Below are 13521 nucleotides of genomic sequence, written 5' to 3'. Positions count from 1 at the left end.
TTCAGGGAACATTAAGCAATAGGAGCTCATCAAATGCCTCCAAACCTACACTGAAACAAAGCTCCACCCAAGGGCCAACAAGTTCCAGAGCAAGACATATCACACAAATTCTCCAGCAACACAGGAACACACCCCTGAGCTTCAATATACAGGCAGTTCAAAGTTACTCCAAAACTTTAGACGTCTCATAACCCATTACTGGTCACTCCACTGCACTCCAGAGAGAAGAAACCCAGCTCCACCCACCAGACCTCCAACACAAGCTTCCCTAACCAGGAAACCTGGACAAGCCACTGATACAACCCCACCCACAGTGAGGAAGCTCCACAATAAAGAGAACTCCACAAATTACCAGAATATAAAAAGGCCATTCCAAATGCAGCAATATAACCAAGATGAAGAGACAGAGGAATACCCAACAGGTAAAGGAGCAGGAGAAATGCCCACCAAACCAGACAAAAGAGGAAGAGATAGGGAATCTACCTGAGAAAGAATTCCGAATATTGATAGTGAAAATGATCCAAAATCTTGAAGTCAAAATGGAATCACAGATAAATACCCTAGAGACAAGGATTGAGAAGATGCAAGAAAGGTTCAATAAGGACCTAGAAGAAATAAAAAAGAGTCAATATACAATGAATAATGCAATAAATGAGATCAGAAACACTCTGGAGGCAACAAATAATAGAATAACGGAGGCAGAAGATAGGATTAGTGAAATAGAAGACAGAATGGTAGAAATGAATGAATCAGAGAGGAAAAAAGAAAAACGAATTAAAAGAAATGAGGACAATCTCAGAGACCTCCAGGACAATATGAAACGCTCCAACATTCGAATTATAGGAGTCCCAGAAGAAGAAGACAAAAAGAAAGACCATGAGAAAATCCTTGAGGAGATAATAGTTGAAAACTTCCCTAAAATGGGGAAGGAAATAATCACCCAAGTCCAAGAAACCCAGAGAGTCCCAAATAGGATAAACCCAAGGCGAAACACCCCAAGACACATATTAATCAAATTAACAAAGATCAAACACAAAGAACAACTATTAAAAGCAGCAAGGGAAAAACAACAAATAACACACAAGGGGATTCCCATAAGGATAACAGCTGATCTCTCAATAGAAACTCTTCAGGCCAGGAGGGAATGGCAAGACATACTTAAAGTGATGAAAGAAAACAACCTACAGCCCAGATTACTATACCCAGCAAGGATCTCATTCAAATACGAAGGAGAAATCAAAAGCTTTACAGACAAGCAAAAGCTGAGAGAATTCAGCACCACCAAACCAGCTCTCCAACAAATTCTAAAGGATATTCTCTAGACAGGAAACACAAAAAGGGAGTATAAACCCGAACCCAAAATAATAAAACAAATGGCAACGGGATCATACTTATCAATAATTACCTTAAACGTAAATGGATTGAATGCCCCAACCAAAAGGCAAAGACTGGCCGATTGGATACAAAAACAAGAACCCTCTATATGCTGCTTACAAGAGACCCACCTCAAAACAAGGGACACATACAGACTGAAAGTGAAGGGTTGGAAAAAGATATTCCATGCAAATAGAGACCAAAAGAAAGCAGGAGTGGCAATACTCATCTCCGATAAAATAGACTTTAAAACAAAGGCTGTGAAAAGAGACAAAGAAGGCCACTACATAATGATCAAAGGATCAATCCAAGAAGAAGATATAACAATTATAAATATATATGCACCCAATATAGGAGCACCGCAATATGTAGGACAAATGCTAACAAGTATGAAAGGGGAAATTAACAACAACACAATAATAGTGGGAGACTTTAATACCCCACTCACACATATGGACAGATCAACTAAACAGAAAATTAACAAAGAAACGCAAACTTTAAATGATACATTAGACCAGTTAGACCTAATTGATATCTATAGGACATTTCACCCCAAAACAATGAATTTCACCTTTTTCTCAAGTGCTCATGGAACCTTCTCCAGGATAGATCACATCCTGGGCCATAAATATAACCTTGATAAATTCAAAAAAATCGAAATCATTCCAAGCATCTTTTCTGACCATAATGCACTAAGATTAGATCTCAATTACAGGAGGAAACCTATTAAAAATTCCAACATATGGAGGCTGAACAACACGCTTCTGAATAACCAACAAATCACAGAAGAAATCAAAAAAGAAATCAAAATATGCATAGAAACTAATGAAAATGAAAACACAACAACCCAAAACCTGTGGGACACTATAAAAGCAGTGCTAAGAGGAAAGTTCATAGCAATACAGGCATACCTCAAGAAACAAGAAAAAAGTCAAATAAATAACCTAACTCTACACCTAAAGCAACTAGAAAAGGAAGAATTAGAGAACCCCAGAGTTAGCAGAAGGAAAGAAATCTTAAAAATTAGGGCAGAAATAAATGCAAAAGAAACAAAAGAGACCATAGCAAAAATCAACAAAGCCAAAAGCTGGTTCTTTGAAAGGATAAATAAAATTGACAGACCATTAGCCAGACTCATCAAGAAGCAAAGAGAGAAAAATCAAATCAATAAAATTAGAAATGAAAATGGAGAGATCACAACAGACAACACAGAAATACAAAGGATCATAAGAGACTACTATCAGCAATTATATGCCAATAAAATGGACAACCTGGAAGAAATGGACAAATTCTTAGAAAAATACAATTTTCCAAAACTAAACCAGGAAGAAATAGACAATCTTAACAGACCCATCACAAGCACGGAAATTGAAACTGTAATCAGAAATCTTCCAGCAAACAAAAGCCCAGGTCCAGACGGCTTCACAGCTGAATTCTACCAAAAATTTCGAGAAGAGTTAACACCTATCCTACTCAAACTCTTCCAGAAAATTGCAGAGGAAGGGAAACTTCCAAACTCATTCTATGATGCCACCATCACCCTAATACCAAAACCTGACAAAGATACTACAAAAAGGAAAACTACAGGCCAATATCACTGATGAACATAAATGCAAAAATCCTCAACAAAATTCTAGCAATCAGAATCCAACAACACATTAAAAAGATCATACACCATGACCAAGTGGGCTTTATCCCAGGGATGCAAGGATTCTTCAACATCCGCAAATCAATCAATGTAATTCACCACATTAACAAATTGAAAAATAAAAACCATATGATTATCTCAATAGATGCAGAGAAGGCCTTTGACAAAATTCAACATCCGTTTATGATAAAAACTCTCCAGAAAGCAGGAATAGAAGGAACATACCTCAATATAATAAAAGCTATATATGACAAACCCACAGCAAACATTATCCTCAATGGTGAAAAATTGAAAGCATTTCCCCTTAAGTCAGGAACAAGACAAGGGTGCCCACTTTCACCACTACTATTCAACATAGTTCTGGAAGTTTTAGCCACAGCAATCAGAGCAGAAAAAGAAATAAAAGGAATCCAAATTGGAAAAGAAGAAGTAAAACTCTCACTGTTTGCAGATGACATGATCCTCTACATAGAAAACACTAAAGACTCTACCAGAAAATTACTAGAGCTAATTAATGAATATAGTAAAGTTGCAGGATATAAAATCAACACACAGAAATCCCTTGCATTCCTATACACTAATAATGAGAAAGTAGAAGAAGAAATTAAGGAAACAATTCCATTCACCATTGCAACAAAAAGAATAAAATACTTAGGAATATACCTACCTAAAGAAACTAAAGACCTATATACAGAAAACTATAAAACACTGATGAAAGAAATCAAAGAGGACACTAATAGATGGAGAAATATACCATGCTCATGGATCGGAAGAATCAATATAGTGAAAATGAGTATATTACCCAAAGCAATTTACCAATTCAATGCAATCCCTATCAAGATACCCGCGATATTTTTCACAGAACTAGAACAAATAATTTCAAGATTTGTATGGAAATACAAAAAACCACGAATAGCCAAAGCAATCTTGAGAAAGAAGGATGGAACTGGAGGAATCAATTTGCCTGACTTCAGGCTCTACTACAAAGCCACAGTCATCAAGACAGTATGGTATTGGCACAAAGACAGACATATAGATCAATGGAACAAAATAGAAAGCCCAGAGATAAATCCACATACATATGGACACCTTATCTTTGACAAAGGAGGCAAGAATATACAATGGAGTAAAGACAATCTCTTTAACAAGTGGTGCTGGGAAAACTGGTCAACCACTTGTAAAAGAATGAAGCTAGATCACTTTCTAACACCGCACACAAAGATAAACTCAAAATGGATTAAAGATCTAAATGTAAGACCAGAAACTATAAAACTGTTAGAGGAGAACATAGGCAAAACACTCTCTGACATAAACCACAGCAGGATCTTCTACGATCCACCTCCCAGAATTCTGGAAATAAAAGCAAAAATAAACAAATGGGACCTAATTAAAATTAAAAGCTTCTGCACAACAAAGGAAAACATAAGCAAACTGAAAAGACAGCCTTCCGAATGGGAGAAAATAATAGCAAATGAAGCAACTGACAAACAACTAATCTCAAAAATATACAAGCAACTCCTGCAGCTCAATTCCAGAAAAATAAACGACCCAATCAAAAAATGGGCCAAAGAACTAAATAGACATTTCTCCAAAGAAGACATACGGATGGCTAACAAACACATGAAAAGATGCTCAACATCACTCATTATTAGAGAAATGCAAATCAAAACCACAATGAGGTACCACTTCACACCAGTCAGAATGTCTGCGATCCAAAAATCTGCAAGCAATAAATGCTGGAGAGGGTGTGGAGAGAAGGGAACCCTCCTACACTGTTGGTGGGAATGCAAACTAGTACAGCCACTATGGAGAACAGTGTGGAGATTCCTTAAAAAATTGCAAATAGAAATGCCTTATGACCCAGCAATCCCACTGTTGGGCATACACACAGAGGAAACCAGAATTGAAAGAAACACATGTACCCCAATGTTCATCGCAGCACTGTTTATAATAGCCAGGACATGGAAACAACCTAGATGTCCATCAGTAGATGAATGGATAAGAAAGCTGTGGTACATATACACAATGGAGTATTACTCAGCCATTAAAAAGAATACATTTGAATCAGTTCTGATGAGATGGATGAAACTGGAGCCAATTATACAGAGTGAAGTGAGCCAGAAAGAAAAACACCAATACAGTATACTAACACATATATATGGAATTTAGGAAGATGGCAATGATGACCCTGTATGCAGGACAGCAAAAAAGACACAGATGTGTATAGCGGACTTTTGGACTCAGAGGGAGAGGGAGAGGGTGTGATGATTTGAGAGAATGGCATTGAAACATGTATAATAACATGTAAGAATCGAAATGCCAGTCTATGTCTGATGCAGGATATGACACGCTTGGGGCTGACGCGCGGGGATGACCCAGAGAGATGTTGTGGGGAGGGGGGTGGGAGGGGGGTTCATGTTTGGGAACGCATGTACACCTGTGGTGGATTCATGTCAATCTATGCCAAAACCAATACAGAATTGTAAAGTAAAAATTAAAAATAAATAAATAAATTAAAAAAAAAAAAAACTAAAAATAGAGTTGCTGTATGATCCAGCAAACTCGCTCCTGGACATATATATATCTGGACAAAACTATAATTCAGAAAGATATATTCTCCCCCATGTTTATAGCACCACTATTCACATGCTAGTAAAGTGATGCTCAAAATTCTCCAAGCCAGGCTTCAGCAATATGTGAACCATGAACTTCCAGATGTTCAAGCCGGTTTTAGAAAAGGCAGAGGAACCAGAGATCAAATTGCCAACATCTGCTGGATCATCAAAAAAGCAAGAGAGTTCCAGAAAAACATCTATTTCTGCTTTATTGACTATGCCAAAGCTTTTGATTGTGTGGATCACAATAAACTGTGAAAAATTCTGAAAGAGATGGGAATACCAGACCACCTGACCTGCCTCTTGAGAAACCTATATGCAGGTCAGGAAGCAACAGTTAGAACTGGACATGGAACAACAGACTGGTTCCAAATAGGAAAAGGAGTACGTCAAGGCTGTATATTGTCACCCTGCTTATTTAATTTATATGCAGAGTACATCAGCTGGACTGGAAGAAGCACAAACTGGAATCAAGATTGCCAGGAGAAATATCAATCACCTCAGATATGCAGATGACACCACCCTTATGGCAGAAAGTGAAGAGGAGCTAAAAAGCCTCTTGATGAAAGTGAAAGAGGAGAGTGAAAAAGTTGGCTTAAAGCTCAACATTCAGAAAACGAAGATCATGGCATCTGGTCCCATCACTTCATGGGAAATAGATGGGGAAACAGTGGAAACAGTGTCAGACTTTATTTTTTTGGGCTCCAAAATCACTGCAGATGGTGATTGCAGCCATGAAATTAAAAGACGCTTACTCCTTGGAAGAAAGGTTATGACCAACCTAGATAGCATATTCAAAAGCGGAGACATTACTTTGCCAACCTTGGTCCGTTTAGTCAAGGCTATGGTTTTCCCAGTGCTCATGTATGGATGCGAGAGTTGGACTGTGAAGAAAGCTAGTGCCGAAGAATTGATGCTTTTGAGCTGTGGTGTTGGAGAAGACTCTTGAGAGTCCCTTGGAGATTGCAAGGAGATCCAACTGGTTGCAAGGAGATCCAATCAGTCCATTCTGAAGGAGATCAACTCTGGGATTTCTTTGGAAGGAACGATGTTAAAGCTGAAACTCCAGTACTTTGGCCACCTCATGCGAAGAGTTGACTGATTGGAAAAGACTCTGATGCTGGGAGGGATTGGGGGCAGGAGGAGAAGGGGATGACAGAGGATGAGATGGCTGGATGGCATCACTGACTCGATGGACGTGGGTTTAAGTGAACTCCAGGAGCTGGTGATGGACAGGGAGGCCTGGTGTGCTGCGATTCATGAGGTCACAAAGAGTCGGACATGACTGAGTGACTGAACTGAAGACATTGAAACAACCTAAATGTACATCAACAGTTAAATGGATAAAGAAGATGTGATATAGATATATCTGGAGTATCACTCAGCCATTAGAAACAATGAAATAGTGCCATTTTCAGCTACATGAATGGACTTAGAGTTTTTCATACTAAGAGAAGCAAGTCAGAAAGAGAAAGACAAATATCATGTGATATCACTTATACATGAACTCTGAAGAAGAAGTGAAATGAAGTCACTTCAGTCGTGTCCGACTCTGTGTGACCCCATAGACGGCAGCCCACCAGGCTCCCCCGTCCCTGGGATTCTCCAGGCAAGAACACTGGAGTGGGTTGCCATTTCCTTCTCCAATGTGTGAAAGTGAAAAGTGAAAGTGAAGTCTCTCAGTCGTGTCCGACTCTTTGTGACCCCATGGACTGCAGCCCACCAGGCTCCTCCGTCCATGGGATTTTCCAGGCAAGAGTACTGGAGTGGGGTGCCATTGCCTTCTCCAAGTCTCAACTATACTTCAGTTTAAAACGGAGACCCATCTCCAGAGATATATTTCTCTCTTTGGACATTGAAACCACTCTTCCTGCTCTTGCACTCTGAATGAATGCTTTGGGCGTTTTTATGCAATTTCTGAATACCATGTCCCAGTAAGCCCATTTGCACACTTGACATTTTAAAAAAAATTGTGTTTGTTCATACAACTGGCTCAGTGAACAAGGATGAAAAATGGAGTTATTTATTCGATGATTCAAGTCTTGATTACTAAATTGGAATTTGCCTCTGTACCTTGAGGGAGTGGAAAAATGAAACCTAATAGATTAAATGAGACTGCTGTGTGTCTGTCTGTGCCTCTGCTGTGAACAGTGTACATGGGATAATTAAGTCCCTGGAAGAGGAAAACTGGCCATGAAATAAAAAATACAAATTTATCCTTTATAGCAAGTAGCTAGGTGCTTTGCTCACCAAAATGGTCTGTGTTAACCAATGTATTTTTCTTGTCTAGAAATTTCTAGTCACAGAGATTCACATCCCCCTTGGGGTTACTCAGCCCTGTGATTATTTTGCGGTGAACAGCTATCACTTGACATCATTGCAATGTGTATTTTTCCTTTGTGAACACTGTGTAGTAGGGGATTTGTGAAATAGTGTAAGATGCCGGAAGATAAAGGAGTTCCCATTGTTGGGAGGGTGCTGTCAGAAATATGTGCTCTGGGAATCTGGTTGATGGATAACAAACATACAACCTTGTCACTTCTACCAGCGAAGTGTATGAAATATATGGGGAAAGGGACAATCCATTTTCCTTCTCTGTCTATGATATGCCAGCAATACCAAAGCTATTAGCATGTGAACAATGATATTTGATCAATATTTATTAGTGTATCTCATATTCAAGTATTAGGACAGTTCAGAGATTACCTGACTCTGTCTTGCATTTAGTTTTGACATAGCAACTCTCACTAACAATTTTCCCCTAACTCTCCAATCTTCTCTGTTTGTTTTTTTTTTAAAGAATAATTTACAACATTAATTAAACACAAATCTTTCATTGCCCTGTATCTCTTTGTGTACTGTAATTGTAAAATATTCCATCTCACTAAACCTATATACAGACGTATGTTTCTTATTGATGGAAAGATGATAACAAGTTGATTCAGTTATTCATAGTTTTTCTTTTTTAAAAAGATTTATGGAACATCAACTATGAGTCAAGTTAAAATCAGGTGGTGGTGGTTTAGTCACTAAATCATGTTCGACTCTTGCGATCCCATGGACAGAAGAGCCTGGCAGGCTACAGTCCACAGGATTCTCCAGGCAAGAATACTGGAGTTAGTTGCCATTTCCTTCTTCAGGGGATCGTCCCAAACCAGGAATCGAACCCAGGTCTCCTGCATTGTAGGTGGATTATTTATCAACTGAGCCATTCTAAATTGTAAACAAATATTCCAAGGCTACTCTCCTGCCTGGGTAGCAGAATGCTTCCTCTGAGTTTTCTGTACTGCTGCCCCTCCTCCTGCCACTGGCTGTGTTCCTCAGTGAAGGAAACCAACACCCCAGGCACAAATGAAGTTCTCCTAGGTCCTGGCCCACAGGAACCTGAGCATGGGCACAAGAAGCAGAAGGGGAGGCTGTAGCACGGTCCTGTGAGGGTGTCCCGCTCCTTCCTCCCTCTAGACCCAGGCTGCGGAGCAGAGTCTCTGCTGTATCACTCACAGCAAATGGCCTGGCTGCAATCTCACATACTGTCAACCACCCCTCCTTGCAGAGCCCCTCTTGCAGCTTCATCACATTTGTGCTTTAAGAGACAATGACGTAGTTCTCATTTTCTTTCAGACAAGCTTGAAAAGATCTCATTGTCTTCCTCTTTTTACTTCTACCCTAAAAACAAACAAAAAACACAAAACCAAAAATCAGTCAGTCAGAAACAGCCACGAGCTCTCCCTTTGATCACTTACCAAACCAAATGCTATGTTCTCCATCCCAATTTGACTGAGTTAAAATTTTATTTTCAGATGTTCCTGGAATTTTTCTTTTCAAACTGTGAAAGTCATTTATGTTATGTTGACCATTGCAGCAAATTAAATTCTATAATGAAAACAAATATTTTGTGTTAAATAATTGGAATTCTTCCACAATTGCTTTTCTGAATATAATGCCAATAGGCACATATAATCACAATCATACACACATAGACATTGCCTTTAAAATTTTTTTTTGAGCCATAGACTTTCCAGGAAAAAGAATGATATAATAAATATTTCTAAAATTTCATTTAATTTAAATAAGAGCAAAGGAGGTACTGAAACAAAATGTCCAAAAATTTTGCATTATTTAATTCTTAAAATCACCCTATGGAGTAGATTTTATTGACTTCCATTTACTGATGAAGATACAGAAGTAAGAGACTTATCTAAAATTACCCAGCTTGTACATGATAGAGCTAGGATTGGCACTGCTCTTTCCAACTTCTTTTCCTCATTCATTCTGTCTAATACAGAAAAAATAACATCCTGGACATTATCCTCATGAAGTGGTAGTTAAGTAAAGGCAGTTCTTTTTTACAGTGATTGCCATGTGAAGTGTGGAGAGGTAGAGTCAGGGGAATTACAGGCATTTAGTGGATGACAAATAAACTAAGCACAATCCCACACAATAAAGTATTGCCCAGTCCAAGACACAAATAGCACTCCTTTGAGAAACATTACATTATAGGCTTACAAGTCGGAGAAAAAGATCAAAATGTACATAATTATACTGGGAAACGAAATCAAGTAAATGCTAAATAAAAATACATTTTAAGCATTTTTTTAAAAACACTGTTGGAACCCAGAGGAAACAAAGCTAAGTCTAGTTTTCCTAGGATAATCAAGACTTTGCCATCCAACATGTTGGCTTTTAAGGTGCCTCTAGCTGTTGACATACAGTCAGTAAAAGAAGGAAGAGGACTGCTTTGGCACTTCAGGGTCCCTTGTTGTTTCATATATATTTTAGGATTATGTATTCTAATTCTTTGAAAAATGTCATAGGTGTTTTGATAGGGATTGCATTAAATTTGTAGACTGTTTTGGGTAGTATGGGCATCTTAGTAATATTAGTTCTTTCAATTCAAGAATACAGGATATTTTTCCATTTTTTTGTATCATTTTAAAATTCCTTCATCAGTGTTTTATAGTTTTTAGGAAACTGTTGGTGGGATTATAAATTGATGCAACCACTATGAAAAACAATATGGAGTTTCCTCAAGAAACTAAAAATAGAATTGTCATTTGATTTAATATTTCTACACTTGGGTATATCCAAGAAAACAAAAATATTAATTCAAAAAGGATGAATGCACCCCAATGTTCATAACAGCATTATTTATGACAGCTAATATATGAAAGTGAAAGTGAAGTCGCTCAGCCATGTCTGACTCTTTGCGACCCATGGACTGTAGCCCACCAAGCTCCTCCGCCCATGGGATTCTCCAGGCAAGAATACTGGAGTGGGTTGCCATTTCCTTCTCCAGGGGATCTTCCCGACCCAGGGATCAAACCCAGGTCTCCCACATTGCAAGCAGACGCTTTAACCTCTGCACCACCAGGGAAGAACCTAGTTAATATATGGAAGCTATCTAATGCCCCCAAACTGATAAATGGATAAAGAATACTGGAAGAACTAGTTTCTCAGCTGTGTCTGACTCTTTGCCACCACATAGACTGTAGCTTGCTGGGATGGTTTGTCCATGGAAATCTGCAGGCAAGAATATTGGAGTGGGTAGCCGTTCCCTTCTCCAGGGGATCTTCCCAACCCAGGGATTGAACTCGGTGCCCCTGCATTGCTGGCAGATTCTTTCCTTCTGAGCCACCAGGGAAGCACCCCCCCCCCGCCCACACAATGGTATATTGTTCAGTCACGAAAAAGAATGAAATTCTGCCATTTGCAATAACATGGATGGACCAGGAGTATACTATGATTAATGAAATATGTCAGACAGAGAAAGACAGATACTCTGTATTATCACTTATATGTGGAATCTAAAACATAAAACAAACAAACGTATATAACAAAACAGAAACAGACTCATAGATAGAACAAACTAGTGGCTTCCTATGAGGAGAAAGAAGCAGGAAAGGGCAAGCTAGGGGTAGGGGATTAAGCTGCACAAAACTATGCATAAGGTAAATAAGCAACAGAGATATATTGTACAACACAGGGACATAAGCCATTATTTTGTAGTAACTTTGGAATACAGTATAATTTATGAAAATATCAAATTGCTGTGTTAAACTAAATGCACTGGAATGGGTGAATTTAACTCAGATGACCATTATATCTACTACTGTGGGCAAGAATCCCTTAGAAGAAATGGAGTAGCCGTCATAGTCAACAAAAGAGTCTGAAATGCAGTACTTGGATGCAATCTCAAAAACAACAGAATGATCTCTGTTCATTTCCAAGGCAAATCAGACAATATCACGGTAATCCAACTCTATGCCTTGACCAGTAATGTTGAAGAAGCTGAAGTTGAATGGTTCTATAAAGACCTACAAGACCTTCCAGAACTAACACCCCAAAAGATGTCCTTTTCATTATAGGGGACTGGAATGCAAAAGTAGGGAGTCAAGAAATACCTGGAGTAACAGGCAAATTTGGCTTTGGAGTACAGAATGAAGCAGGGCAAAGGCTAATAAAGTTCTCCCAAAAGAAGACGCTGGTCATAGCAAACACCCTCTTTCAATAACACAAGAGAAGACTTTACACATGGACATCACCAGATGGTCAAAACTGAAATCAGATTGATTATATTCTTTGCAGCCAAAGATGGAGAAGCTCTATACAGTCAGCAAAAACAAGACCAGGAGCTGACTGTGGTTCAGATCATGAACTCCTTATTGCCAAATTCAGACTTAAATTGAAGAAATTAGGGAAAACCACTAGACTATTCAGGTATGACCTAAATCAAATCCCTTATGATTATACAGTGGAAATGACAAACAGATTCAAGGGATTAGGTCTGATAGACAGAGTCCATAGAACTAGGAACGGAGGTCCACGACATTGTACAGAAGACAGGGATCAAGACCATCCCCAAGAAAAAGAAATGCAAAAAGGCAAAATGGTTGTCTGAGGAGGCCTTACAAATAGCTGTGAATAGAAGAGAACAAAAGGCAAAGGAGAATAGGAAAGATATATCCATCTGAATGCAGAGTTCCAAAGAATAGCAAGGAGAGATAAGAAAGCCTTCCTCAGCTATCAATGCAAACCAATAGAGGAAAACAACAGAATGGGAAAGTCTAGAGATCTCTTCAAGAAAATTAGAGATACCAAGAGAACATTTCATGCCAAGATGGGCTCAATAAAGGACAGAAATGGTATGGACCTAACAGAAGCAGAAGATACTAAGGAGAGGTGGCAAGAATACACTTATACAAAAAAGATCTTCATGATTCAGATACCATGATGGTGTCATCATTCACCTAGAGCCAGACATTCTGGAATGTAAAGTCAAGTGGGCCTTAGGAAGCATCACTATGAACAAAGAAAGCTATTGGATGTGATGGAATTCCAGTTGAGCTATTTCCAATCCTAAAAGATGATGCTGTGAAAGTGCTGCTCTCAATATGCCAGCACAATTGGAAAACTCAGCAGTGGCCACAGGACTGGAAAAGGTCAGTTTTCATTCCAATCCCAAAGAAAGGCAATGCCAAAAAATGCTCAAACTGCAACACAGTTGCACTCATCTCCTATACTAGTAAAATAACGCTAAAATTCTCTAAGTCAGGCTTCAGCAGTATATGAACCATGAACTTCCAGATGTTCAAGCTGGTTTTAGATAAGGCAGAGGAACCAGAGATCAAATTGCCAACATCCTCTGGATCATTGAAAAAGCAAGAGAGTTCCAGAAAAACATCTATTTCTGCTTTATTGACTATGCCAAAGCCTTTGACTGTGTGGATCACAAGGAATTCTGGAAAATTCTGAAAGAGATGGGAATACCAGACCACCTGACCTGCCTCTTGAGAAACCTGTATGCAGGTCAGGAAGCAACAGTTAGAACTGGATATGGAACAACAAACTTGTTCCAAATAGGAAAAGGAGTACGTCAAGGCTGTA

This window comes from Oryx dammah, unplaced genomic scaffold, assembly GCF_014754425.2.
Source record: "Oryx dammah isolate SB20612 unplaced genomic scaffold, SCBI_Odam_1.1 HiC_scaffold_21, whole genome shotgun sequence".
NCBI lineage: Eukaryota > Metazoa > Chordata > Mammalia > Artiodactyla > Bovidae > Oryx > Oryx dammah.
Note: the sequence above shows the minus strand (reverse complement) of the source record.